The 25,049-nt window shown below is 43.8% G+C and overlaps 39 non-coding genes across 39 annotated transcripts; all 39 read right to left on the reverse strand.

The window, feature by feature from the left end:
• Nucleotides 1-211: 211 nt before the first annotated feature.
• AC3HAE_014189 (transfer RNA arginine (anticodon UCU)) lies at nt 212-303 on the reverse strand. Its single transcript is given in 2 exon segments — nt 212-247; nt 267-303. It is a non-coding gene; the product is annotated as a tRNA-Arg (tRNA).
• Nucleotides 304-880: 577 nt separating this feature from the next.
• Nucleotides 881-1,096, reverse strand: LOC311344060 (small nucleolar RNA U3). The gene has a single exon (XR_014633535.1). It is a non-coding gene; the product is annotated as a small nucleolar RNA U3 (small nucleolar RNA).
• A 393-nt stretch (nt 1,097-1,489) lies between these two features.
• Nucleotides 1,490-1,581, reverse strand: AC3HAE_014190 (transfer RNA arginine (anticodon UCU)). The gene is given in 2 exon segments: nt 1,490-1,525; nt 1,545-1,581. It is a non-coding gene; the product is annotated as a tRNA-Arg (tRNA).
• Nucleotides 1,582-2,365: 784 nt separating this feature from the next.
• On the reverse strand, nt 2,366-2,457 carry AC3HAE_014191 (transfer RNA arginine (anticodon UCU)). Its single transcript is given in 2 exon segments — nt 2,366-2,401; nt 2,421-2,457. It is a non-coding gene; the product is annotated as a tRNA-Arg (tRNA).
• Nucleotides 2,458-3,034: 577 nt separating this feature from the next.
• LOC311344123 (small nucleolar RNA U3) lies at nt 3,035-3,250 on the reverse strand. Its single transcript, XR_014633592.1, has one exon. It is a non-coding gene; the product is annotated as a small nucleolar RNA U3 (small nucleolar RNA).
• Nucleotides 3,251-3,620: 370 nt separating this feature from the next.
• AC3HAE_014192 (transfer RNA arginine (anticodon UCU)) lies at nt 3,621-3,712 on the reverse strand. Its single transcript is given in 2 exon segments — nt 3,621-3,656; nt 3,676-3,712. It is a non-coding gene; the product is annotated as a tRNA-Arg (tRNA).
• A 577-nt stretch (nt 3,713-4,289) lies between these two features.
• On the reverse strand, nt 4,290-4,505 carry LOC311344124 (small nucleolar RNA U3). The gene has a single exon (XR_014633593.1). It is a non-coding gene; the product is annotated as a small nucleolar RNA U3 (small nucleolar RNA).
• A 393-nt stretch (nt 4,506-4,898) lies between these two features.
• Nucleotides 4,899-4,990, reverse strand: AC3HAE_014193 (transfer RNA arginine (anticodon UCU)). Its single transcript is given in 2 exon segments — nt 4,899-4,934; nt 4,954-4,990. It is a non-coding gene; the product is annotated as a tRNA-Arg (tRNA).
• Nucleotides 4,991-5,567: 577 nt separating this feature from the next.
• Nucleotides 5,568-5,783, reverse strand: LOC311344048 (small nucleolar RNA U3). Its single transcript, XR_014633524.1, has one exon. It is a non-coding gene; the product is annotated as a small nucleolar RNA U3 (small nucleolar RNA).
• A 393-nt stretch (nt 5,784-6,176) lies between these two features.
• On the reverse strand, nt 6,177-6,268 carry AC3HAE_014194 (transfer RNA arginine (anticodon UCU)). The gene is given in 2 exon segments: nt 6,177-6,212; nt 6,232-6,268. It is a non-coding gene; the product is annotated as a tRNA-Arg (tRNA).
• Nucleotides 6,269-6,845: 577 nt separating this feature from the next.
• LOC311344063 (small nucleolar RNA U3) lies at nt 6,846-7,061 on the reverse strand. The gene has a single exon (XR_014633538.1). It is a non-coding gene; the product is annotated as a small nucleolar RNA U3 (small nucleolar RNA).
• A 393-nt stretch (nt 7,062-7,454) lies between these two features.
• AC3HAE_014195 (transfer RNA arginine (anticodon UCU)) lies at nt 7,455-7,546 on the reverse strand. Its single transcript is given in 2 exon segments — nt 7,455-7,490; nt 7,510-7,546. It is a non-coding gene; the product is annotated as a tRNA-Arg (tRNA).
• Nucleotides 7,547-8,123: 577 nt separating this feature from the next.
• LOC311344038 (small nucleolar RNA U3) lies at nt 8,124-8,339 on the reverse strand. Its single transcript, XR_014633514.1, has one exon. It is a non-coding gene; the product is annotated as a small nucleolar RNA U3 (small nucleolar RNA).
• A 370-nt stretch (nt 8,340-8,709) lies between these two features.
• Nucleotides 8,710-8,801, reverse strand: AC3HAE_014198 (transfer RNA arginine (anticodon UCU)). The gene is given in 2 exon segments: nt 8,710-8,745; nt 8,765-8,801. It is a non-coding gene; the product is annotated as a tRNA-Arg (tRNA).
• Nucleotides 8,802-9,378: 577 nt separating this feature from the next.
• LOC311344121 (small nucleolar RNA U3) lies at nt 9,379-9,594 on the reverse strand. Its single transcript, XR_014633590.1, has one exon. It is a non-coding gene; the product is annotated as a small nucleolar RNA U3 (small nucleolar RNA).
• A 370-nt stretch (nt 9,595-9,964) lies between these two features.
• On the reverse strand, nt 9,965-10,056 carry AC3HAE_014199 (transfer RNA arginine (anticodon UCU)). The gene is given in 2 exon segments: nt 9,965-10,000; nt 10,020-10,056. It is a non-coding gene; the product is annotated as a tRNA-Arg (tRNA).
• A 577-nt stretch (nt 10,057-10,633) lies between these two features.
• LOC311344039 (small nucleolar RNA U3) lies at nt 10,634-10,849 on the reverse strand. The gene has a single exon (XR_014633515.1). It is a non-coding gene; the product is annotated as a small nucleolar RNA U3 (small nucleolar RNA).
• Nucleotides 10,850-11,219: 370 nt separating this feature from the next.
• AC3HAE_014200 (transfer RNA arginine (anticodon UCU)) lies at nt 11,220-11,311 on the reverse strand. The gene is given in 2 exon segments: nt 11,220-11,255; nt 11,275-11,311. It is a non-coding gene; the product is annotated as a tRNA-Arg (tRNA).
• Nucleotides 11,312-11,888: 577 nt separating this feature from the next.
• LOC311344122 (small nucleolar RNA U3) lies at nt 11,889-12,104 on the reverse strand. The gene has a single exon (XR_014633591.1). It is a non-coding gene; the product is annotated as a small nucleolar RNA U3 (small nucleolar RNA).
• A 370-nt stretch (nt 12,105-12,474) lies between these two features.
• Nucleotides 12,475-12,566, reverse strand: AC3HAE_014201 (transfer RNA arginine (anticodon UCU)). The gene is given in 2 exon segments: nt 12,475-12,510; nt 12,530-12,566. It is a non-coding gene; the product is annotated as a tRNA-Arg (tRNA).
• A 577-nt stretch (nt 12,567-13,143) lies between these two features.
• LOC311344034 (small nucleolar RNA U3) lies at nt 13,144-13,359 on the reverse strand. The gene has a single exon (XR_014633510.1). It is a non-coding gene; the product is annotated as a small nucleolar RNA U3 (small nucleolar RNA).
• Nucleotides 13,360-13,752: 393 nt separating this feature from the next.
• Nucleotides 13,753-13,844, reverse strand: AC3HAE_014202 (transfer RNA arginine (anticodon UCU)). Its single transcript is given in 2 exon segments — nt 13,753-13,788; nt 13,808-13,844. It is a non-coding gene; the product is annotated as a tRNA-Arg (tRNA).
• A 784-nt stretch (nt 13,845-14,628) lies between these two features.
• Nucleotides 14,629-14,720, reverse strand: AC3HAE_014203 (transfer RNA arginine (anticodon UCU)). The gene is given in 2 exon segments: nt 14,629-14,664; nt 14,684-14,720. It is a non-coding gene; the product is annotated as a tRNA-Arg (tRNA).
• Nucleotides 14,721-15,297: 577 nt separating this feature from the next.
• On the reverse strand, nt 15,298-15,513 carry LOC311344125 (small nucleolar RNA U3). The gene has a single exon (XR_014633594.1). It is a non-coding gene; the product is annotated as a small nucleolar RNA U3 (small nucleolar RNA).
• A 370-nt stretch (nt 15,514-15,883) lies between these two features.
• AC3HAE_014204 (transfer RNA arginine (anticodon UCU)) lies at nt 15,884-15,975 on the reverse strand. The gene is given in 2 exon segments: nt 15,884-15,919; nt 15,939-15,975. It is a non-coding gene; the product is annotated as a tRNA-Arg (tRNA).
• Nucleotides 15,976-16,552: 577 nt separating this feature from the next.
• LOC311344126 (small nucleolar RNA U3) lies at nt 16,553-16,768 on the reverse strand. The gene has a single exon (XR_014633595.1). It is a non-coding gene; the product is annotated as a small nucleolar RNA U3 (small nucleolar RNA).
• Nucleotides 16,769-17,161: 393 nt separating this feature from the next.
• On the reverse strand, nt 17,162-17,253 carry AC3HAE_014205 (transfer RNA arginine (anticodon UCU)). The gene is given in 2 exon segments: nt 17,162-17,197; nt 17,217-17,253. It is a non-coding gene; the product is annotated as a tRNA-Arg (tRNA).
• Nucleotides 17,254-17,830: 577 nt separating this feature from the next.
• On the reverse strand, nt 17,831-18,046 carry LOC311344049 (small nucleolar RNA U3). The gene has a single exon (XR_014633525.1). It is a non-coding gene; the product is annotated as a small nucleolar RNA U3 (small nucleolar RNA).
• Nucleotides 18,047-18,439: 393 nt separating this feature from the next.
• Nucleotides 18,440-18,531, reverse strand: AC3HAE_014206 (transfer RNA arginine (anticodon UCU)). Its single transcript is given in 2 exon segments — nt 18,440-18,475; nt 18,495-18,531. It is a non-coding gene; the product is annotated as a tRNA-Arg (tRNA).
• A 577-nt stretch (nt 18,532-19,108) lies between these two features.
• Nucleotides 19,109-19,324, reverse strand: LOC311344065 (small nucleolar RNA U3). The gene has a single exon (XR_014633539.1). It is a non-coding gene; the product is annotated as a small nucleolar RNA U3 (small nucleolar RNA).
• Nucleotides 19,325-19,717: 393 nt separating this feature from the next.
• Nucleotides 19,718-19,809, reverse strand: AC3HAE_014208 (transfer RNA arginine (anticodon UCU)). The gene is given in 2 exon segments: nt 19,718-19,753; nt 19,773-19,809. It is a non-coding gene; the product is annotated as a tRNA-Arg (tRNA).
• Nucleotides 19,810-20,386: 577 nt separating this feature from the next.
• Nucleotides 20,387-20,602, reverse strand: LOC311344050 (small nucleolar RNA U3). The gene has a single exon (XR_014633526.1). It is a non-coding gene; the product is annotated as a small nucleolar RNA U3 (small nucleolar RNA).
• A 393-nt stretch (nt 20,603-20,995) lies between these two features.
• Nucleotides 20,996-21,087, reverse strand: AC3HAE_014210 (transfer RNA arginine (anticodon UCU)). Its single transcript is given in 2 exon segments — nt 20,996-21,031; nt 21,051-21,087. It is a non-coding gene; the product is annotated as a tRNA-Arg (tRNA).
• A 577-nt stretch (nt 21,088-21,664) lies between these two features.
• LOC311344066 (small nucleolar RNA U3) lies at nt 21,665-21,880 on the reverse strand. Its single transcript, XR_014633540.1, has one exon. It is a non-coding gene; the product is annotated as a small nucleolar RNA U3 (small nucleolar RNA).
• Nucleotides 21,881-22,250: 370 nt separating this feature from the next.
• On the reverse strand, nt 22,251-22,342 carry AC3HAE_014211 (transfer RNA arginine (anticodon UCU)). Its single transcript is given in 2 exon segments — nt 22,251-22,286; nt 22,306-22,342. It is a non-coding gene; the product is annotated as a tRNA-Arg (tRNA).
• A 577-nt stretch (nt 22,343-22,919) lies between these two features.
• LOC311344035 (small nucleolar RNA U3) lies at nt 22,920-23,135 on the reverse strand. Its single transcript, XR_014633511.1, has one exon. It is a non-coding gene; the product is annotated as a small nucleolar RNA U3 (small nucleolar RNA).
• A 370-nt stretch (nt 23,136-23,505) lies between these two features.
• AC3HAE_014212 (transfer RNA arginine (anticodon UCU)) lies at nt 23,506-23,597 on the reverse strand. The gene is given in 2 exon segments: nt 23,506-23,541; nt 23,561-23,597. It is a non-coding gene; the product is annotated as a tRNA-Arg (tRNA).
• Nucleotides 23,598-24,174: 577 nt separating this feature from the next.
• LOC311344061 (small nucleolar RNA U3) lies at nt 24,175-24,390 on the reverse strand. The gene has a single exon (XR_014633536.1). It is a non-coding gene; the product is annotated as a small nucleolar RNA U3 (small nucleolar RNA).
• Nucleotides 24,391-24,783: 393 nt separating this feature from the next.
• On the reverse strand, nt 24,784-24,875 carry AC3HAE_014213 (transfer RNA arginine (anticodon UCU)). Its single transcript is given in 2 exon segments — nt 24,784-24,819; nt 24,839-24,875. It is a non-coding gene; the product is annotated as a tRNA-Arg (tRNA).
• Nucleotides 24,876-25,049: the final 174 nt, after the last annotated feature.

The raw sequence follows: 25,049 nt of genomic DNA on the forward strand, positions 1-25,049 counted from the left end.
GTAGTGGTCCTGTGTTTTCACCTTCTTTGTGACGCCACCTTAACTTTAGACTCTGAATTTGAATTCCACGCCACTCCTCTGTTTTGCAGTTCTAAGTTTGGGTTTGGCAGGGACGCAATATTTCTTAGTCCAAACTTAGTCCATGGACTTTGCTTTAATGTGGCACAGTTAGGGTTTGAAAAAGTCTCAACGCACATCTCGGGTTCAACCACGACTCCAGTGGGACTCGAACCCACAACCTTTGAATGCCTTCTTCTGCTGTTCACTAGAAGTCCAACGCGCTATCCATTGCGCCACGGAGCCCTGTGCAGTGCCATTCTCTGGTCTATACTTTTTGAATTACCTGAAGGCAAATGTGTTTCCTTGTCCCGTCTTCAATATGACATAAATTACTTGTTAGAGGGCCAAAAACCCTGTAGGCTGTGAATGACACTTTTGTTAACCTTTGGTCGACGGCCTCGTCCTCCGGAATGTTTTCCTGATTTAAGCCTGTACTAAATTGGAATGCGTTCAGCCAGAAGCGACGCTGACCAGGAACAAAGTTCGGCAGTTTTGGTCATATCTGAGAAGCTTCCATCTTACACTTGTGCTACATTTTGACGTTGCCGAATACTGGAAAATGAATGAAACCCCAACATTTCCTCAACTGAACCCCGAAAGGACAACTTTCCGTGAAGGTGGAACGGTCTCCTCCGTTTAAAAGAGGAATTGTCCCATGTAGTAACAGGCTGGAAACGGCTCCTTCAATGTACTCGATTTTTCACCCGACAGATCAATGGATTGCCTTTAGCAGCATTCATTAACCCTAAGCTTCAGTGAAGCACGTCAGGTGAAAGTGCTCGCAGTATGAGTTCTTATCTTTTAAAGTCAAAAAGTCTCAGCCACTCTGACCATATTCCCTCCTTCTATGTTCCACAAAGAAACACAGACAAGTCATCAACAACAGTGAACACATGACCGTGGTCATTATTCACTGCAGACTTCCTGCTTTAGAAGGAACATCATGTCTCTTCATCGTGGTTTGCGAGACCAAACACTTTGGAACAACATTTCTCAAGACAAGAACTATAGAAATGATCCCTGAAAGTAAAGTCTTACCTCGGTACAGCGTGATCATTGGAAGCCATCGATTGGAACGACGTCATCACTAGTGGTAATTTAAGAAGTGTTTTCCTTGTGATTCAGAATTAACACAAATATCTATCTCTGCCGTGGCATTTGCAATATGTACCAGAGAACTCGACCTATTTTGCAAGTAGTGGTCCTGTGTTTTCACCTTCTTTGTGACGCCACCTTAACTTTAGACTCTGAATTTGAATTCCACGCCACTCCTCTGTTTTGCAGTTCTAAGTTTGGGTTTGGCAGGGACGCAATATTTCTTCCATGGCCCAGGTCCAAGTTCCCTTAAAAAACTTAGTCCATGGACTTTTCTTTAATGTGTCACAGTTAGGGTTCGAAAAAGTCTCAACGCACAACTCGGGTTCAACCACGACTCCAGTGGGACTCGAACCCACAACCTTTGAATGCCTTCTTCTGCTGTTCACTAGAAGTCCAACGCGCTATCCATTGCGCCACGGAGCCCTGTGCAGTGCCATTCTCTGGTCTATACTTTTTGAATTACCTGAAGGCAAATGTGTTTCCTTGTCCTATCTTCAATATCACATAAATTACTTGTTAAGAGGGCCAAAAACCCTGTAGGCTGTGAATGACACTTTTGTTAACCTTTGGTCGACGGCCTCGTCCTCCGGAATGTTTTCCTGATTTAAGCCTGTACTAAATTGGAATGCGTTCAGCCAGAAGCGACGCTGACCAGGAACAAAGTTCGGCAGTTTTGGTCATATCTGAGAAGCTTCCATCTTACACTTGTGCTACATTTTGACGTTGCCGAATACTGGAAAATGAATGAAACCCCAACATTTCCTCAACTGAACCCCGAAAGGACAACTTTCCGTGAAGGTGGAACGGTCTCCTCCGTTTAAAAGAGGAATTGTCCCATGTAGTAACAGGCTGGAAACGGCTCCTTCAATGTACTCGATTTTTCACCCGACAGATCAATGGATTGCCTTTAGCAGCATTCATTAACCCTAAGCTTCAGTGAAGCACGTCAGGTGAAAGTGCTCGCAGTATGAGTTCTTATCTCTACCTATTTTGCAAGTAGTGGTCCTGTGTTTTCACCTTCTTTGTGACGCCACCTTAACTTTAGACTCTGAATTTGAATTCCACGCCACTCCTCTGTTTTGCAGTTCTAAGTTTGGGTTTGGCAGGGCCGCAGTATTTCTTAGTCCAAACTTAGTCCATGGACTTAGCTTTAATGTGGCACAGTTAGGGTTTGAAAAAGTCTCAACGCACATCTCGAGTTCAACCACGACTCCAGTGGGACTCGAACCCACAACCTTTGAATGCCTTCTTCTGCTGTTCACTAGAAGTCCAACACACTATCCATTGCGCCACGGAGCCCTATGCAGTGCCATTCTCTGGTCTATACTTTTTGAATTACCTGAAGGCAAATGTGTTTCCTTGTCCCATCTTCAATATGACATAAATTACTTGTTAGAGGGCCAAAAACCCTGTAGGCTGTGAATGACACTTTTGTTAACCTTTGGTCGACGGCCTCGTCCTCCGGAATGTTTTCCTGATTTAAGCCTGTACTAAATTGGAATGCGTTCAGCCAGAAGCGACGCTGACCAGGAACAAAGTTCGGCAGTTTTGGTCATATCTGAGAAGCTTCCATCTTACACTTGTGCTACATTTTGACGTTGCCGAATACTGGAAAATGAATGAAACCCCAACATTTCCTCAACTGAACCCCGAAAGGACAACTTTCCGTGAAGGTGGAACGGTCTCCTCCATTTAAAAGAGGAATTGTCCCATGTAGTAACAGGCTGGAAACGGCTCCTTCAATGTACTCGATTTTTCACCCGACAGATCAATGGATTGCCTTTAGCAGCATTCATTAACCCTAAGCTTCAGTGAAGCACGTCAGGTGAAAGTGCTCGCAGTATGAGTTCTTATCTTTTAAAGTCAAAAAGTCTCAGCCACTCTGACCATATTCCCTCCTTCTATGTTCCACAAAGAAACACAGACAAGTCATCAACAACAGTGAACACATGACCGTGGTCATTATTCACTGCAGACTTCCTGCTTTAGAAGGAACATCATGTCTCTTCATCGTGGTTTGCGAGACCAAACACTTTGGAACAACATTTCTCAAGACAAGAACTATAGAAATGATCCCTGAAAGTACAGTCTTACCTCGGTACAGCGTGATCATTGGAAGCCATCGATTGGAACGACGTCATCACTAGTGGTAATTTAAGAAGTGTTTTCCTTGTGATTCAGAATTAACACAAATATCTATCTCTGCCGTGGCATTTGCAATATGTACCAGAGAACTCGACCTATTTTGCAAGTAGTGGTCCTGTGTTTTCACCTTCTTTGTGACGCCACCTTAACTTTAGACTCTGAATTTGAATTCCACGCCACTCCTCTGTTTTGCAGTTCTAAGTTTGGGTTTGGCAGGGACGCAATATTTCTTAGTCCAAACTTAGTCCATGGACTTTGCTTTAATGTGGCACAGTTAGGGTTTGAAAAAGTCTCAACGCACATCTCGGGTTCAACCACGACTCCAGTGGGACTCGAACCCACAACCTTTGAATGCCTTCTTCTGCTGTTCACTAGAAGTCCAACGCGCTATCCATTGCGCCACGGAGCCCTGTGCAGTGCCATTCTCTGGTCTATACTTTTTGAATTACCTGAAGGCAAATGTGTTTCCTTGTCCCGTCTTCAATATGACATAAATTACTTGTTAGAGGGCCAAAAACCCTGTAGGCTGTGAATGACACTTTTGTTAACCTTTGGTCGACGGCCTCGTCCTCCGGAATGTTTTCCTGATTTAAGCCTGTACTAAATTGGAATGCGTTCAGCCAGAAGCGACGCTGACCAGGAACAAAGTTCGGCAGTTTTGGTCATATCTGAGAAGCTTCCATCTTACACTTGTGCTACATTTTGACGTTGCCGAATACTGGAAAATGAATGAAACCCCAACATTTCCTCAACTGAACCCCGAAAGGACAACTTTCCGTGAAGGTGGAACGGTCTCCTCCGTTTAAAAGAGGAATTGTCCCATGTAGTAACAGGCTGGAAACGGCTCCTTCAATGTACTCGATTTTTCACCCTACAGATCAATGGATTGCCTTTAGCAGCATTCATTAACCCTAAGCTTCAGTGAAGCACGTCAGGTGAAAGTGCTCGCAGTATGAGTTCTTATCTTTTAAAGTCAAAAAGTCTCAGCCACTCTGACCATATTCCCTCCTTCTATGTTCCACAAAGAAACACAGACAAGTCATCAACAACAGTGAACACATGACCGTGGTCATTATTCACTGCAGACTTCCTGCTTTAGAAGGAACATCATGTCTCTTCATCGTGGTTTGCGAGACCAAACACTTTGGAACAACATTTCTCAAGACAAGAACTATAGAAATGATCCCTGAAAGTACAGTCTTACCTCGGTACAGCGTGATCATTGGAAGCCATCGATTGGAACGACGTCATCACTAGTGGTAATTTAAGAAGTGTTTTCCTTGTGATTCAGAATTAACACAAATATCTATCTCTGCCGTGGCATTTGCAATATGTACCAGAGAACTCGACCTATTTTGCAAGTAGTGGTCCTGTGTTTTCACCTTCTTTGTGACGCCACCTTAACTTTAGACTCTGAATTTGAATTCCACGCCACTCCTCTGTTTTGCAGTTCTAAGTTTGGGTTTGGCAGGGACGCAATATTTCTTCCATGGCCCAGGTCCAAGTTCCCTTAAAAAACTTAGTCCATGGACTTTGCTTTAATGTGGCACAGTTAGGGTTTGAAAAAGTCTCAACGCACATCTCGGGTTCAACCACGACTCCAGTGGGACTCGAACCCACAACCTTTGAATGCCTTCTTCTGCTGTTCACTAGAAGTCCAACGCACTATCCATTGCGCCACGGAGCCCTGTGCAGTACCATTCTCTGGTCTATACTTTTTGAATTACCTGAAGGCAAATGTGTTTCCTTGTCCCATCTTCAATATGACATAAATTACTTGTTAGAGGGCCAAAAACCCTGTAGGCTGTGAATGACACTTTTGTTAACCTTTGGTCGACGGCCTCGTCCTCCGGAATGTTTTCCTGATTTAAGCCTGTACTAAATTGGAATGCGTTCAGCCAGAAGCGACGCTGACCAGGAACAAAGTTCGGCAGTTTTGGTCATATCTGAGAAGCTTCCATCTTACACTTGTGCTACATTTTGACGTTGCCGAATACTGGAAAATGAATGAAACCCCAACATTTCCTCAACTGAACCCCGAAAGGACAACTTTCCGTGAAGGTGGAACGGTCTCCTCCGTTTAAAAGAGGAATTGTCCCATGTAGTAACAGGCTGGAAACAGCTCCTTCAATGTACTCGATTTTTCACCCGACAGATCAATGGATTGCCTTTAGCAGCATTTATTAACCCTAAGCTTCAGTGAAGCACGTCAGGTGAAAGTGCTCGCAGTATGAGTTCTTATCTTTTAAAGTCAAAAAGTCTCAGCCACTCTGACCATATTCCCTCCTTCTATGTTCCACAAAGAAACACAGACAAGTCATCAACAACAGTGAACACTTGACCGTGGTCATTATTCACTGCAGACTTCCTGCTTTAGAAGGAACATCATGTCTCTTCATCGTGGTTTGCGAGACCAAACACTTTGGAACAACATTTCTCAAGACAAGAACTATAGAAATGATCCCTGAAAGTACAGTCTTACCTCGGTACAGCGTGATCATTGGAAGCCATCGATTGGAACGACGTCATCACTAGTGGTAATTTAAGAAGTGTTTTCCTTGTGATTCAGAATTAACACAAATATCTATCTCTGCCGTGGCATTTGCAATATGTACCAGAGAACTCGACCTATTTTGCAAGTAGTGGTCCTGTGTTTTCACCTTCTTTGTGACGCCACCTTAACTTTAGACTCTGAATTTGAATTCCACGCCACTCCTCTGTTTTGCAGTTCTAAGTTTGGGTTTGGCAGGGACGCAATATTTCTTCCATGGCCCAGGTCCAAGTTCCCTTAAAAAACTTAGTCCATGGACTTTTCTTTAATGTGTCACAGTTAGGGTTTGAAAAAGTCTTAACGCACAACTCGGGTTCAACCACGACTCCAGTGGGACTCGAACCCACAACCTTTGAATGCCTTCTTCTGCTGTTCACTAGAAGTCCAACGCGCTATCCATTGCGCCACGGAGCCCTGTGCAGTACCATTCTCTGGTCTATACTTTTTGAATTACCTGAAGGCAAATGTGTTTCCTTGTCCCATCTTCAATATGACATAAATTACTTGTTAGAGGGCCAAAAACCCTGTAGGCTGTGAATGACACTTTTGTTAACCTTTGGTCGACGGCCTCGTCCTCCGGAATGTTTTCCTGATTTAAGCCTGTACTAAATTGGAATGCGTTCAGCCAGAAGCGACGCTGACCAGGAACAAAGTTCGGCAGTTTTGGTCATATCTGAGAAGCTTCCATCTTACACTTGTGCTACATTTTGACGTTGCCGAATACTGGAAAATGAATGAAACCCCAACATTTCCTCAACTGAACCCCGAAAGGACAACTTTCCGTGAAGGTGGAACGGTCTCCTCCGTTTAAAAGAGGAATTGTCCCATGTAGTAACAGGCTGGAAACGGCTCCTTCAATGTACTCGATTTTTCACCCGACAGATCAATGGATTGCCTTTAGCAGCATTTATTAACCCTAAGCTTCAGTGAAGCACGTCAGGTGAAAGTGCTCGCAGTATGAGTTCTTATCTTTTAAAGTCAAAAAGTCTCAGCCACTCTGACCATATTCCCTCCTTCTATGTTCCACAAAGAAACACAGACAAGTCATCAACAACAGTGAACACTTGACCGTGGTCATTATTCACTGCAGACTTCCTGCTTTAGAAGGAACATCATGTCTCTTCATCGTGGTTTGCGAGACCAAACACTTTGGAACCACATTTCTCAAGACAAGAACTATAGAAATGATCCCTGAAAGTACAGTCTTACCTCGGTACAGCGTGATCATTGGAAGCCATCGATTGGAACGACGTCATCACTAGTGGTAATTTAAGAAGTGTTTTCCTTGTGATTCAGAATTAACACAAATATCTATCTCTGCCGTGGCATTTGCAATATGTACCAGAGAACTCGACCTATTTTGCAAGTAGTGGTCCTGTGTTTTCACCTTCTTTGTGACGCCACCTTAACTTTAGACTCTGAATTTGAATTCCACGCCACTCCTCTGTTTTGCAGTTCTAAGTTTGGGTTTGGCAGGGACGCAATATTTCTTCCATGGCCCAGGTCCAAGTTCCCTTAAAAAACTTAGTCCATGGACTTTTCTTTAATGTGTCACAGTTAGGGTTTGAAAAAGTCTTAACGCACAACTCGGGTTCAACCACGACTCCAGTGGGACTCGAACCCACAACCTTTGAATGCCTTCTTCTGCTGTTCACTAGAAGTCCAACGCGCTATCCATTGCGCCACGGAGCCCTGTGCAGTGCCATTCTCTGGTCTATACTTTTTGAATTACCTGAAGGCAAATGTGTTTCCTTGTCCCGTCTTCAATATGACATAAATTACTTGTTAGAGGGCCAAAAACCCTGTAGGCTGTGAATGACACTTTTGTTAACCTTTGGTCGACGGCCTCGTCCTCCGGAATGTTTTCCTGATTTAAGCCTGTACTAAATTGGAATGCGTTCAGCCAGAAGCGACGCTGACCAGGAACAAAGTTCGGCAGTTTTGGTCATATCTGAGAAGCTTCCATCTTACACTTGTGCTACATTTTGACGTTGCCGAATACTGGAAAATGAATGAAACCCCAACATTTCCTCAACTGAACCCCGAAAGGACAACTTTCCGTGAAGGTGGAACGGTCTCCTCCATTTAAAAGAGGAATTGTCCCATGTAGTAACAGGCTGGAAACGGCTCCTTCAATGTACTCGATTTTTCACCCGACAGATCAATGGATTGCCTTTAGCAGCATTCATTAACCCTAAGCTTCAGTGAAGCACGTCAGGTGAAAGTGCTCGCAGTTTGAGTTCTTATCTTTTAAAGTCAAAAAGTCTCAGCCACTCTGACCATATTCCCTCCTTCTATGTTCCACAAAGAAACACAGACAAGTCATCAACAACAGTGAACACATCACCGTGGTCATTATTCACTGCAGACTTCCTGCTTTAGAAGGAACATCATGTCTCTTCATCGTGGTTTGCGAGACCAAACACTTTGGAACAACATTTCTCAAGACAAGAACTACAGAAATGATCCCTGAAAGTACAGTCTTACCTCGGTACAGCGTGATCATTGGAAGCCATCGATTGGAACGACGTCATCACTAGTGGTAATTTAAGAAGTGTTTTCCTTGTGATTCAGAATTAACACAAATATCTATCTCTGCCGTGGCATTTGCAATATGTACCAGAGAACTCGACCTATTTTGCAAGTAGTGGTCCTGTGTTTTCACCTTCTTTGTGACGCCACCTTAACTTTAGACTCTGAATTTGAATTCCACGCCACTCCTCTGTTTTGCAGTTCTAAGTTTGGGTTTGGCAGGGACGCAATATTTCTTAGTCCAAACTTAGTCCATGGACTTTGCTTTAATGTGGCACAGTTAGGGTTTGAAAAAGTCTCAACGCACATCTCGGGTTCAACCACGACTCCAGTGGGACTCGAACCCACAACCTTTGAATGCCTTCTTCTGCTGTTCACTAGAAGTCCAACGCGCTATCCATTGCGCCACGGAGCCCTGTGCAGTGCCATTCTCTGGTCTATACTTTTTGAATTACCTGAAGGCAAATGTGTTTCCTTGTCCCGTCTTCAATATGACATAAATTACTTGTTAGAGGGCCAAAAACCCTGTAGGCTGTGAATGACACTTTTGTTAACCTTTGGTCGACGGCCTCGTCCTCCGGAATGTTTTCCTGATTTAAGCCTGTACTAAATTGGAATGCGTTCAGCCAGAAGCGACGCTGACCAGGAACAAAGTTCGGCAGTTTTGGTCATATCTGAGAAGCTTCCATCTTACACTTGTGCTACATTTTGACGTTGCCGAATACTGGAAAATGAATGAAACCCCAACATTTCCTCAACTGAACCCCGAAAGGACAACTTTCCGTGAAGGTGGAACGGTCTCCTCCGTTTAAAAGAGGAATTGTCCCATGTAGTAACAGGCTGGAAACAGCTCCTTCAATGTGCTCGATTTTTCACCCGACAGATCAATGGATTGCCTTTAGCAGCATTCATTAACCCTAAGCTTCAGTGAAGCACGTCAGGTGAAAGTGCTCGCAGTATGAGTTCTTATCTTTTAAAGTCAAAAAGTCTCAGCCACTCTGACCATATTCCCTCCTTCTATGTTCCACAAAGAAACACAGACAAGTCATCAACAACAGTGAACACATGACCGTGGTCATTATTCACTGCAGACTTCCTGCTTTAGAAGGAACATCATGTCTCTTCATCGTGGTTTGCGAGACAAAACACTTTGGAACAACATTTCTCAAGACAAGAACTACAGAAATGATCCCTGAAAGTACAGTCTTACCTCGGTACAGCGTGATCATTGGAAGCCATCGATTGGAACGACGTCATCACTAGTGGTAATTTAAGAAGTGTTTTCCTTGTGATTCAGAATTAACACAAATATCTATCTCTGCCGTGGCATTTGCAATATGTACCAGAGAACTCGACCTATTTTGCAAGTAGTGGTCCTGTGTTTTCACCTTCTTTGTGACGCCACCTTAACTTTAGACTCTGAATTTGAATTCCACGCCACTCCTCTGTTTTGCAGTTCTAAGTTTGGGTTTGGCAGGGACGCAATATTTCTTAGTCCAAACTTAGTCCATGGACTTTGCTTTAATGTGGCACAGTTAGGGTTTGAAAAAGTCTCAACGCACATCTCGGGTTCAACCACGACTCCAGTGGGACTCGAACCCACAACCTTTGAATGCCTTCTTCTGCTGTTCACTAGAAGTCCAACGCGCTATCCATTGCGCCACGGAGCCCTGTGCAGTGCCATTCTCTGGTCTATACTTTTTGAATTACCTGAAGGCAAATGTGTTTCCTTGTCCCGTCTTCAATATGACATAAATTACTTGTTAGAGGGCCAAAAACCCTGTAGGCTGTGAATGACACTTTTGTTAACCTTTGGTCGACGGCCTCGTCCTCCGGAATGTTTTCCTGATTTAAGCCTGTACTAAATTGGAATGCGTTCAGCCAGAAGCGACGCTGACCAGGAACAAAGTTCGGCAGTTTTGGTCATATCTGAGAAGCTTCCATCTTACACTTGTGCTACATTTTGACGTTGCCGAATACTGGAAAATGAATGAAACCCCAACATTTCCTCAACTGAACCCCGAAAGGACAACTTTCCGTGAAGGTGGAACGGTCTCCTCCATTTAAAAGAGGAATTGTCCCATGTAGTAACAGGCTGGAAACGGCTCCTTCAATGTACTCGATTTTTCACCCGACAGATCAATGGATTGCCTTTAGCAGCATTCATTAACCCTAAGCTTCAGTGAAGCACGTCAGGTGAAAGTGCTCGCAGTTTGAGTTCTTATCTTTTAAAGTCAAAAAGTCTCAGCCACTCTGACCATATTCCCTCCTTCTATGTTCCACAAAGAAACACAGACAAGTCATCAACAACAGTGAACACATCACCGTGGTCATTATTCACTGCAGACTTCCTGCTTTAGAAGGAACATCATGTCTCTTCATCGTGGTTTGCGAGACCAAACACTTTGGAACAACATTTCTCAAGACAAGAACTACAGAAATGATCCCTGAAAGTACAGTCTTACCTCGGTACAGCGTGATCATTGGAAGCCATCGATTGGAACGACGTCATCACTAGTGGTAATTTAAGAAGTGTTTTCCTTGTGATTCAGAATTAACACAAATATCTATCTCTGCCGTGGCATTTGCAATATGTACCAGAGAACTCGACCTATTTTGCAAGTAGTGGTCCTGTGTTTTCACCTTCTTTGTGACGCCACCTTAACTTTAGACTCTGAATTTGAATTCCACGCCACTCCTCTGTTTTGCAGTTCTAAGTTTGGGTTTGGCAGGGACGCAATATTTCTTAGTCCAAACTTAGTCCATGGACTTTGCTTTAATGTGGCACAGTTAGGGTTTGAAAAAGTCTCAACGCACATCTCGGGTTCAACCACGACTCCAGTGGGACTCGAACCCACAACCTTTGAATGCCTTCTTCTGCTGTTCACTAGAAGTCCAACGCGCTATCCATTGCGCCACGGAGCCCTGTGCAGTGCCATTCTCTGGTCTATACTTTTTGAATTACCTGAAGGCAAATGTGTTTCCTTGTCCCGTCTTCAATATGACATAAATTACTTGTTAGAGGGCCAAAAACCCTGTAGGCTGTGAATGACACTTTTGTTAACCTTTGGTCGACGGCCTCGTCCTCCGGAATGTTTTCCTGATTTAAGCCTGTACTAAATTGGAATGCGTTCAGCCAGAAGCGACGCTGACCAGGAACAAAGTTCGGCAGTTTTGGTCATATCTGAGAAGCTTCCATCTTACACTTGTGCTACATTTTGACGTTGCCGAATACTGGAAAATGAATGAAACCCCAACATTTCCTCAACTGAACCCCGAAAGGACAACTTTCCGTGAAGGTGGAACGGTCTCCTCCGTTTAAAAGAGGAATTGTCCCATGTAGTAACAGGCTGGAAACAGCTCCTTCAATGTGCTCGATTTTTCACCCGACAGATCAATGGATTGCCTTTAGCAGCATTCATTAACCCTAAGCTTCAGTGAAGCACGTCAGGTGAAAGTGCTCGCAGTATGAGTTCTTATCTTTTAAAGTCAAAAAGTCTCAGCCACTCTGACCATATTCCCTCCTTCTATGTTCCACAAAGAAACACAGACAAGTCATCAACAACAGTGAACACATGACCGTGGTCATTATTCACTGCAGACTTCCTGCTTTAGAAGGAACATCATGTCTCTTCATCGTGGTTTGCGAGACAAAACACTTTGGAACAACATTTCTCAAGACAAGAACTACAGAAATGATCCCTGAAAGTACAGTCTTACCTCGGTACAGCGTGATCATTGGAAGCCATCGATTGGAACGACGTCATCACTAGTGGTAATTTAAGAAGTGTTTTCCTTGTGATTCAGAATTAACACAAATATCTATCTCTGCCGTGGCATTTGCAATATGTACCAGAGAACTCGACCTATTTTGCAAGTAGTGGTCCTGTGTTTTCACCTTCTTTGTGACGCCACCTTAACTTTAGACTCTGAATTTGAATTCCACGCCACTCCTCTGTTTTGCAGTTCTAAGTTTGGGTTTGGCAGGGACGCAATATTTCTTAGTCCAAACTTAGTCCATGGACTTTGCTTTAATGTGGCACAGTTAGGGTTTGAAAAAGTCTCAACGCACATCTCGGGTTCAACCACGACTCCAGTGGGACTCGAACCCACAACCTTTGAATGCCTTCTTCTGCTGTTCACTAGAAGTCCAACGCGCTATCCATTGCGCCACGGAGCCCTGTGCAGTGCCATTCTCTGGTCTATACTTTTTGAATTACCTGAAGGCAAATGTGTTTCCTTGTCCCGTCTTCAATATGACATAAATTACTTGTTAGAGGGCCAAAAACCCTGTAGGCTGTGAATGACACTTTTGTTAACCTTTGGTCGACGGCCTCGTCCTCCGGAATGTTTTCCTGATTTAAGCCTGTACTAAATTGGAATGCGTTCAGCCAGAAGCGACGCTGACCAGGAACAAAGTTCGGCAGTTTTGGTCATATCTGAGAAGCTTCCATCTTACACTTGTGCTACATTTTGACGTTGCCGAATACTGGAAAATGAATGAAACCCCAACATTTCCTCAACTGAACCCCGAAAGGACAACTTTCCGTGAAGGTGGAACGGTCTCCTCCGTTTAAAAGAGGAATTGTCCCATGTAGTAACAGGCTGGAAACAGCTCCTTCAATGTGCTCGATTTTTCACCCGACAGATCAATGGATTGCCTTTAGCAGCATTCATTAACCCTAAGCTTCAGTGAAGCACGTCAGGTGAAAGTGCTCGCAGTATGAGTCCTTATCTTTTAAAGTCAAAAAGTCTCAGCCACTCTGACCATATTCCCTCCTTCTATGTTCCACAAAGAAACACAGACAAGTCATCAACAACAGTGAACACATGACCGTGGTCATTATTCACTGCAGACTTCCTGCTTTAGAAGGAACATCATGTCTCTTCATCATGGTTTGCGAGACAAAACACTTTGGAACAACATTTCTCAAGACAAGAACTACAGAAATGATCCCTGAAAGTACAGTCTTACCTCGGTACAGCGTGATCATTGGAAGCCATCGATTGGAACGACGTCATCACTAGTGGTAATTTAAGAAGTGTTTTCCTTGTGATTCAGAATTAACACAAATATCTATCTCTGCCGTGGCATTTGCAATATGTACCAGAGAACTCGACCTATTTTGCAAGTAGTGGTCCTGTGTTTTCACCTTCTTTGTGACGCCACCTTAACTTTAGACTCTGAATTTGAATTCCACGCCACTCCTCTGTTTTGCAGTTCTAAGTTTGGGTTTGGCAGGGACGCAATATTTCTTCCATGGCCCAGGTCCAAGTTCCCTTAAAAAACTTAATCCATGGACTTTTCTTTAATGTGTCACAGTTAGGGTTCGAAAAAGTCTCAACGCACAACTCGGGTTCAACCACGACTCCAGTGGGACTCGAACCCACAACCTTTGAATGCCTTCTTCTGCTGTTCACTAGAAGTCCAACGCGCTATCCATTGCGCCACGGAGCCCTGTGCAGTGCCATTCTCTGGTCTATACTTTTTGAATTACCTGAAGGCAAATGTGTTTCCTTGTCCTATCTTCAATATCACATAAATTACTTGTTAAGAGGGCCAAAAACCCTGTAGGCTGTGAATGACACTTTTGTTAACCTTTGGTCGACGGCCTCGTCCTCCGGAATGTTTTCCTGATTTAAGCCTGTACTAAATTGGAATGCGTTCAGCCAGAAGCGACGCTGACCAGGAACAAAGTTCGGCAGTTTTGGTCATATCTGAGAAGCTTCCATCTTACACTTGTGCTACATTTTGACGTTGCCGAATACTGGAAAATGAATGAAACCCCAACATTTCCTCAACTGAACCCCGAAAGGACAACTTTCCGTGAAGGTGGAACGGTCTCCTCCGTTTAAAAGAGGAATTGTCCCATGTAGTAACAGGCTGGAAACGGCTCCTTCAATGTACTCGATTTTTCACCCGACAGATCAATGGATTGCCTTTAGCAGCATTCATTAACCCTAAGCTTCAGTGAAGCACGTCAGGTGAAAGTGCTCGCAGTATGAGTTCTTATCTCTACCTATTTTGCAAGTAGTGGTCCTGTGTTTTCACCTTCTTTGTGACGCCACCTTAACTTTAGACTCTGAATTTGAATTCCACGCCACTCCTCTGTTTTGCAGTTCTAAGTTTGGGTTTGGCAGGGCCGCAGTATTTCTTAGTCCAAACTTAGTCCATGGACTTAGCTTTAATGTGGCACAGTTAGGGTTTGAAAAAGTCTCAACGCACATCTCGAGTTCAACCACGACTCCAGTGGGACTCGAACCCACAACCTTTGAATGCCTTCTTCTGCTGTTCACTAGAAGTCCAACACACTATCCATTGCGCCACGGAGCCCTATGCAGTGCCATTCTCTGGTCTATACTTTTTGAATTACCTGAAGGCAAATGTGTTTCCTTGTCCCATCTTCAATATGACATAAATTACTTGTTAGAGGGCCAAAAACCCTGTAGGCTGTGAATGACACTTTTGTTAACCTTTGGTCGACGGCCTCGTCCTCCGGAATGTTTTCCTGATTTAAGCCTGTACTAAATTGGAATGCGTTCAGCCAGAAGCGACGCTGACCAGGAACAAAGTTCGGCAGTTTTGGTCATATCTGAGAAGCTTCCATCTTACACTTGTGCTACATTTTGACGTTGCCGAATACTGGAAAATGAATGAAACCCCAACATTTCCTCAACTGAACCCCGAAAGGACAACTTTCCGTGAAGGTGGAACGGTCTCCTCCATTTAAAAGAGGAATTGTCCCATGTAGTAACAGGCTGGAAACGGCTCCTTCAATGTACTCGATTTTTCACCCGACAGATCAATGGATTGCCTTTAGCAGCATTCATTAACCCTAAGCTTCAGTGAAGCACGTCAGGTGAAAGTGCTCGCAGTATGAGTTCTTATCTTTTAAAGTCAAAAAGTCTCAGCCACTCTGACCATATTCCCTCCTTCTATGTTCCACAAAGAAACACAGACAAGTCATCAACAACAGTGAACACATGACCGTGGTCATTATTCACTGCAGACTTCCTGCTTTAGAAGGAACATCATGTCTCTTCATCGTGGTTTGCGAGACCAAACACTTTGGAACAACATTTCTCAAGACAAGAACTATAGAAATGATCCCTGAAAGTACAGTCTTACCTCGGTACAGCGTGATCATTGGAAGCCATCGATTGGAACGACGTCATCACTAGTGGTAATTTAAGAAGTGTTTTCCTTGTGATTCAGAATTAACACAAATATCTATCTCTGCCGTGGCATTTGCAATATGTACCAGAGAACTCGACCTATTTTGCAAGTAGTGGTCCTGTGTTTTCACCTTCTTTGTGACGCCACCTTAACTTTAGACTCTGAATTTGAATTCCACGCCACTCCTCTGTTTTGCAGTTCTAAGTTTGGGTTTGGCAGGGACGCAATATTTCTTAGTCCAAACTTAGTCCATGGACTTTGCTTTAATGTGGCACAGTTAGGGTTTGAAAAAGTCTCAACGCACATCTCGGGTTCAACCACGACTCCAGTGGGACTCGAACCCACAACCTTTGAATGCCTTCTTCTGCTGTTCACTAGAAGTCCAACGCGCTATCCATTGCGCCACGGAGCCCTGTGCAGTGCCATTCTCTGGTCTATACTTTTTGAATTACCTGAAGGCAAATGTGTTTCCTTGTCCCGTCTTCAATATGACATAAATTACTTGTTAGAGGGCCAAAAACCCTGTAGGCTGTGAATGACACTTTTGTTAACCTTTGGTCGACGGCCTCGTCCTCCGGAATGTTTTCCTGATTTAAGCCTGTACTAAATTGGAATGCGTTCAGCCAGAAGCGACGCTGACCAGGAACAAAGTTCGGCAGTTTTGGTCATATCTGAGAAGCTTCCATCTTACACTTGTGCTACATTTTGACGTTGCCGAATACTGGAAAATGAATGAAACCCCAACATTTCCTCAACTGAACCCCGAAAGGACAACTTTCCGTGAAGGTGGAACGGTCTCCTCCGTTTAAAAGAGGAATTGTCCCATGTAGTAACAGGCTGGAAACGGCTCCTTCAATGTACTCGATTTTTCACCCTACAGATCAATGGATTGCCTTTAGCAGCATTCATTAACCCTAAGCTTCAGTGAAGCACGTCAGGTGAAAGTGCTCGCAGTATGAGTTCTTATCTTTTAAAGTCAAAAAGTCTCAGCCACTCTGACCATATTCCCTCCTTCTATGTTCCACAAAGAAACACAGACAAGTCATCAACAACAGTGAACACATGACCGTGGTCATTATTCACTGCAGACTTCCTGCTTTAGAAGGAACATCATGTCTCTTCATCGTGGTTTGCGAGACCAAACACTTTGGAACAACATTTCTCAAGACAAGAACTATAGAAATGATCCCTGAAAGTACAGTCTTACCTCGGTACAGCGTGATCATTGGAAGCCATCGATTGGAACGACGTCATCACTAGTGGTAATTTAAGAAGTGTTTTCCTTGTGATTCAGAATTAACACAAATATCTATCTCTGCCGTGGCATTTGCAATATGTACCAGAGAACTCGACCTATTTTGCAAGTAGTGGTCCTGTGTTTTCACCTTCTTTGTGACGCCACCTTAACTTTAGACTCTGAATTTGAATTCCACGCCACTCCTCTGTTTTGCAGTTCTAAGTTTGGGTTTGGCAGGGACGCAATATTTCTTCCATGGCCCAGGTCCAAGTTCCCTTAAAAAACTTAGTCCATGGACTTTGCTTTAATGTGGCACAGTTAGGGTTTGAAAAAGTCTCAACGCACATCTCGGGTTCAACCACGACTCCAGTGGGACTCGAACCCACAACCTTTGAATGCCTTCTTCTGCTGTTCACTAGAAGTCCAACGCACTATCCATTGCGCCACGGAGCCCTGTGCAGTACCATTCTCTGGTCTATACTTTTTGAATTACCTGAAGGCAAATGTGTTTCCTTGTCCCATCTTCAATATGACATAAATTACTTGTTAGAGGGCCAAAAACCCTGTAGGCTGTGAATGACACTTTTGTTAACCTTTGGTCGACGGCCTCGTCCTCCGGAATGTTTTCCTGATTTAAGCCTGTACTAAATTGGAATGCGTTCAGCCAGAAGCGACGCTGACCAGGAACAAAGTTCGGCAGTTTTGGTCATATCTGAGAAGCTTCCATCTTACACTTGTGCTACATTTTGACGTTGCCGAATACTGGAAAATGAATGAAACCCCAACATTTCCTCAACTGAACCCCGAAAGGACAACTTTCCGTGAAGGTGGAACGGTCTCCTCCGTTTAAAAGAGGAATTGTCCCATGTAGTAACAGGCTGGAAACAGCTCCTTCAATGTACTCGATTTTTCACCCGACAGATCAATGGATTGCCTTTAGCAGCATTTATTAACCCTAAGCTTCAGTGAAGCACGTCAGGTGAAAGTGCTCGCAGTATGAGTTCTTATCTTTTAAAGTCAAAAAGTCTCAGCCACTCTGACCATATTCCCTCCTTCTATGTTCCACAAAGAAACACAGACAAGTCATCAACAACAGTGAACACTTGACCGTGGTCATTATTCACTGCAGACTTCCTGCTTTAGAAGGAACATCATGTCTCTTCATCGTGGTTTGCGAGACCAAACACTTTGGAACAACATTTCTCAAGACAAGAACTATAGAAATGATCCCTGAAAGTACAGTCTTACCTCGGTACAGCGTGATCATTGGAAGCCATCGATTGGAACGACGTCATCACTAGTGGTAATTTAAGAAGTGTTTTCCTTGTGATTCAGAATTAACACAAATATCTATCTCTGCCGTGGCATTTGCAATATGTACCAGAGAACTCGACCTATTTTGCAAGTAGTGGTCCTGTGTTTTCACCTTCTTTGTGACGCCACCTTAACTTTAGACTCTGAATTTGAATTCCACGCCACTCCTCTGTTTTGCAGTTCTAAGTTTGGGTTTGGCAGGGACGCAATATTTCTTCCATGGCCCAGGTCCAAGTTCCCTTAAAAAACTTAGTCCATGGACTTTTCTTTAATGTGTCACAGTTAGGGTTTGAAAAAGTCTTAACGCACAACTCGGGTTCAACCACGACTCCAGTGGGACTCGAACCCACAACCTTTGAATGCCTTCTTCTGCTGTTCACTAGAAGTCCAACGCGCTATCCATTGCGCCACGGAGCCCTGTGCAGTACCATTCTCTGGTCTATACTTTTTGAATTACCTGAAGGCAAATGTGTTTCCTTGTCCCATCTTCAATATGACATAAATTACTTGTTAGAGGGCCAAAAACCCTGTAGGCTGTGAATGACACTTTTGTTAACCTTTGGTCGACGGCCTCGTCCTCCGGAATGTTTTCCTGATTTAAGCCTGTACTAAATTGGAATGCGTTCAGCCAGAAGCGACGCTGACCAGGAACAAAGTTCGGCAGTTTTGGTCATATCTGAGAAGCTTCCATCTTACACTTGTGCTACATTTTGACGTTGCCGAATACTGGAAAATGAATGAAACCCCAACATTTCCTCAACTGAACCCCGAAAGGACAACTTTCCGTGAAGGTGGAACGGTCTCCTCCGTTTAAAAGAGGAATTGTCCCATGTAGTAACAGGCTGGAAACGGCTCCTTCAATGTACTCGATTTTTCACCCGACAGATCAATGGATTGCCTTTAGCAGCATTTATTAACCCTAAGCTTCAGTGAAGCACGTCAGGTGAAAGTGCTCGCAGTATGAGTTCTTATCTTTTAAAGTCAAAAAGTCTCAGCCACTCTGACCATATTCCCTCCTTCTATGTTCCACAAAGAAACACAGACAAGTCATCAACAACAGTGAACACTTGACCGTGGTCATTATTCACTGCAGACTTCCTGCTTTAGAAGGAACATCATGTCTCTTCATCGTGGTTTGCGAGACCAAACACTTTGGAACCACATTTCTCAAGACAAGAACTATAGAAATGATCCCTGAAAGTACAGTCTTACCTCGGTACAGCGTGATCATTGGAAGCCATCGATTGGAACGACGTCATCACTAGTGGTAATTTAAGAAGTGTTTTCCTTGTGATTCAGAATTAACACAAATATCTATCTCTGCCGTGGCATTTGCAATATGTACCAGAGAACTCGACCTATTTTGCAAGTAGTGGTCCTGTGTTTTCACCTTCTTTGTGACGCCACCTTAACTTTAGACTCTGAATTTGAATTCCACGCCACTCCTCTGTTTTGCAGTTCTAAGTTTGGGTTTGGCAGGGACGCAATATTTCTTCCATGGCCCAGGTCCAAGTTCCCTTAAAAAACTTAGTCCATGGACTTTTCTTTAATGTGTCACAGTTAGGGTTTGAAAAAGTCTTAACGCACAACTCGGGTTCAACCACGACTCCAGTGGGACTCGAACCCACAACCTTTGAATGCCTTCTTCTGCTGTTCACTAGAAGTCCAACGCGCTATCCATTGCGCCACGGAGCCCTGTGCAGTACCATTCTCTGGTCTATACTTTTTGAATTACCTGAAGGCAAATGTGTTTCCTTGTCCCATCTTCAATATGACATAAATTACTTGTTAGAGGGCCAAAAACCCTGTAGGCTGTGAATGACACTTTTGTTAACCTTTGGTCGACGGCCTCGTCCTCCGGAATGTTTTCCTGATTTAAGCCTGTACTAAATTGGAATGCGTTCAGCCAGAAGCGACGCTGACCAGGAACAAAGTTCGGCAGTTTTGGTCATATCTGAGAAGCTTCCATCTTACACTTGTGCTACATTTTGACGTTGCCGAATACTGGAAAATGAATGAAACCCCAACATTTCCTCAACTGAACCCCGAAAGGACAACTTTCCGTGAAGGTGGAACGGTCTCCTCCGTTTAAAAGAGGAATTGTCCCATGTAGTAACAGGCTGGAAACGGCTCCTTCAATGTACTCGATTTTTCACCCGACAGATCAATGGATTGCCTTTAGCAGCATTTATTAACCCTAAGCTTCAGTGAAGCACGTCAGGTGAAAGTGCTCGCAGTATGAGTTCTTATCTTTTAAAGTCAAAAAGTCTCAGCCACTCTGACCATATTCCCTCCTTCTATGTTCCACAAAGAAACACAGACAAGTCATCAACAACAGTGAACACTTGACCGTGGTCATTATTCACTGCAGACTTCCTGCTTTAGAAGGAACATCATGTCTCTTCATCGTGGTTTGCGAGACCAAACACTTTGGAACAACATTTCTCAAGACAAGAACTATAGAAATGATCCCTGAAAGTACAGTCTTACCTCGGTACAGCGTGATCATTGGAAGCCATCGATTGGAACGACGTCATCACTAGTGGTAATTTAAGAAGTGTTTTCCTTGTGATTCAGAATTAACACAAATATCTATCTCTGCCGTGGCATTTGCAATATGTACCAGAGAACTCGACCTATTTTGCAAGTAGTGGTCCTGTGTTTTCACCTTCTTTGTGACGCCACCTTAACTTTAGACTCTGAATTTGAATTCCACGCCACTCCTCTGTTTTGCAGTTCTAAGTTTGGGTTTGGCAGGGACGCAATATTTCTTCCATGGCCCAGGTCCAAGTTCCCTTAAAAAACTTAGTCCATGGACTTTTCTTTAATGTGTCACAGTTAGGGTTTGAAAAAGTCTTAACGCACAACTCGGGTTCAACCACGACTCCAGTGGGACTCGAACCCACAACCTTTGAATGTCATCTTCTGCTGTTCACTAGAAGTCCAACGCGCTATCCATTGCGCCACGGAGCCCTGTGCAGTACCATTCTCTGGTCTATACTTTTTGAATTACCTGAAGGCAAATGTGTTTCCTTGTCCCATCTTCAATATGACATAAATTACTTGTTAGAGGGCCAAAAACCCTGTAGGCTGTGAATGACACTTTTGTTAACCTTTGGTCGACGGCCTCGTCCTCCGGAATGTTTTCCTGATTTAAGCCTGTACTAAATTGGAATGCGTTCAGCCAGAAGCGACGCTGACCAGGAACAAAGTTCGGCAGTTTTGGTCATATCTGAGAAGCTTCCATCTTACACTTGTGCTACATTTTGACGTTGCCGAATACTGGAAAATGAATGAAACCCCAACATTTCCTCAACTGAACCCCGAAAGGACAACTTTCCGTGAAGGTGGAACGGTCTCCTCCGTTTAAAAGAGGAATTGTCCCATGTAGTAACAGGCTGGAAACGGCTCCTTCAATGTACTCGATTTTTCACCCGACAGATCAATGGATTGCCTTTAGCAGCATTTATTAACCCTAAGCTTCAGTGAAGCACGTCAGGTGAAAGTGCTCGCAGTATGAGTTCTTATCTTTTAAAGTCAAAAAGTCTCAGCCACTCTGACCATATTCCCTCCTTCTATGTTCCACAAAGAAACACAGACAAGTCATCAACAACAGTGAACACTTGACCGTGGTCATTATTCACTGCAGACTTCCTGCTTTAGAAGGAACATCATGTCTCTTCATCGTGGTTTGCGAGACCAAACACTTTGGAACCACATTTCTCAAGACAAGAACTATAGAAATGATCCCTGAAAGTACAGTCTTACCTCGGTACAGCGTGATCATTGGAAGCCATCGATTGGAACGACGTCATCACTAGTGGTAATTTAAGAAGTGTTTTCCTTGTGATTCAGAATTAACACAAATATCTATCTCTGCCGTGGCATTTGCAATATGTACCAGAGAACTCGACCTATTTTGCAAGTAGTGGTCCTGTGTTTTCACCTTCTTTGTGACGCCACCTTAACTTTAGACTCTGAATTTGAATTCCACGCCACTCCTCTGTTTTGCAGTTCTAAGTTTGGGTTTGGCAGGGACGCAATATTTCTTAGTCCAAACTTAGTCCATGGACTTTGCTTTAATGTGGCACAGTTAGGGTTTGAAAAAGTCTCAACGCACATCTCGGGTTCAACCACGACTCCAGTGGGACTCGAACCCACAACCTTTGAATGCCTTCTTCTGCTGTTCACTAGAAGTCCAACGCGCTATCCATTGCGCCACGGAGCCCTGTGCAGTGCCATTCTCTGGTCTATACTTTTTGAATTACCTGAAGGCAAATGTGTTTCCTTGTCCCGTCTTCAATATGACATAAATTACTTGTTAGAGGGCCAAAAACCCTGTAGGCTGTGAATGACACTTTTGTTAACCTTTGGTCGACGGCCTCGTCCTCCGGAATGTTTTCCTGATTTAAGCCTGTACTAAATTGGAATGCGTTCAGCCAGAAGCGACGCTGACCAGGAACAAAGTTCGGCAGTTTTGGTCATATCTGAGAAGCTTCCATCTTACACTTGTGCTACATTTTGACGTTGCCGAATACTGGAAAATGAATGAAACCCCAACATTTCCTCAACTGAACCCCGAAAGGACAACTTTCCGTGAAGGTGGAACGGTCTCCTCCGTTTAAAAGAGGAATTGTCCCATGTAGTAACAGGCTGGAAACAGCTCCTTCAATGTGCTCGATTTTTCACCCGACAGATCAATGGATTGCCTTTAGCAGCATTCATTAACCCTAAGCTTCAGTGAAGCACGTCAGGTGAAAGTGCTCGCAGTATGAGTCCTTATCTTTTAAAGTCAAAAAGTCTCAGCCACTCTGACCATATTCCCTCCTTCTATGTTCCACAAAGAAACACAGACAAGTCATCAACAACAGTGAACACATGACCGTGGTCATTATTCACTGCAGACTTCCTGCTTTAGAAGGAACATCATGTCTCTTCATCATGGTTTGCGAGACAAAACACTTTGGAACAACATTTCTCAAGACAAGAACTACAGAAATGATCCCTGAAAGTACAGTCTTACCTCGGTACAGCGTGATCATTGGAAGCCATCGATTGGAACGACGTCATCACTAGTGGTAATTTAAGAAGTGTTTTCCTTGTGATTCAGAATTAACACAAATATCTATCTCTGCCGTGGCATTTGCAATATGTACCAGAGAACTCGACCTATTTTGCAAGTAGTGGTCCTGTGTTTTCACCTTCTTTGTGACGCCACCTTAACTTTAGACTCTGAATTTGAATTCCACGCCACTCCTCTGTTTTGCAGTTCTAAGTTTGGGTTTGGCAGGGACGCAATATTTCTTAGTCCAAACTTAGTCCATGGACTTTGCTTTAATGTGGCACAGTTAGGGTTTGAAAAAGTCTCAACGCACATCTCGGGTTCAACCACGACTCCAGTGGGACTCGAACCCACAACCTTTGAATGCCTTCTTCTGCTGTTCACTAGAAGTCCAACGCGCTATCCATTGCGCCACGGAGCCCTGTGCAGTGCCATTCTCTGGTCTATACTTTTTGAATTACCTGAAGGCAAATGTGTTTCCTTGTCCCGTCTTCAATATGACATAAATTACTTGTTAGAGGGCCAAAAACCCTGTAGGCTGTGAATGACACTTTTGTTAACCTTTGGTCGACGGCCTCGTCCTCCGGAATGTTTTCCTGATTTAAGCCTGTACTAAATTGGAATGCGTTCAGCCAGAAGCGACGCTGACCAGGAACAAAGTTCGGCAGTTTTGGTCATATCTGAGAAGCTTCCATCTTACACTTGTGCTACATTTTGACGTTGCCGAATACTGGAAAATGAATGAAACCCCAACATTTCCTCAACTGAACCCCGAAAGGACAACTTTCCGTGAAGGTGGAACGGTCTCCTCCGTTTAAAAGAGGAATTGTCCCATGTAGTAACAGGCTGGAAACGGCTCCTTCAATGTACTCGATTTTTCACCCGACAGATCAATGGATTGCCTTTAGCAGCATTCATTAACCCTAAGCTTCAGTGAAGCACGTCAGGTGAAAGTGCTCGCAGTATGAGTTCTTATCTTTTAAAGTCAAAAAGTCTCAGCCACTCTGACCATATTCCCTCCTTCTATGTTCCACAAAGAAACACAGACAAGTCATCAACAACAGTGAACACATGACCGTGGTCATTATTCACTGCAGACTTCCTGCTTTAGAAGGAACATCATGTCTCTTCATCGTGGTTTGCGAGACCAAACACTTTGGAACAACATTTCTCAAGACAAGAACTATAGAAATGATCCCTGAAAGTAAAGTCTTACCTCGGTACAGCGTGATCATTGGAAGCCATCGATTGGAACGACGTCATCACTAGTGGTAATTTAAGAAGTGTTTTCCTTGTGATTCAGAATTAACACAAATATCTATCTCTGCCGTGGCATTTGCAATATGTACCAGAGAACTCGACCTATTTTGCAAGTAGTGGTCCTGTGTTTTCACCTTCTTTGTGACGCCACCTTAACTTTAGACTCTGAATTTGAATTCCACGCCACTCCTCTGTTTTGCAGTTCTAAGTTTGGGTTTGGCAGGGACGCAATATTTCTTCCATGGCCCAGGTCCAAGTTCCCTTAAAAAACTTAGTCCATGGACTTTTCTTTAATGTGTCACAGTTAGGGTTCGAAAAAGTCTCAACGCACAACTCGGGTTCAACCACGACTCCAGTGGGACTCGAACCCACAACCTTTGAATGCCTTCTTCTGCTGTTCACTAGAAGTCCAACGCGCTATCCATTGCGCCACGGAGCCCTGTGCAGTGCCATTCTCTGGTCTATACTTTTTGAATTACCTGAAGGCAAATGTGTTTCCTTGTCCTATCTTCAATATCACATAAATTACTTGTTAAGAGGGCCAAAAACCCTGTAGGCTGTGAATGACACTTTTGTTAACCTTTGGTCGACGGCCTCGTCCTCCGGAATGTTT

The sequence above is a fragment of the Micromesistius poutassou genome, assembly GCF_964030765.1.
Source record: "Micromesistius poutassou genome assembly, chromosome: 5".
NCBI classification, from domain to species: domain Eukaryota; kingdom Metazoa; phylum Chordata; class Actinopteri; order Gadiformes; family Gadidae; genus Micromesistius; species Micromesistius poutassou.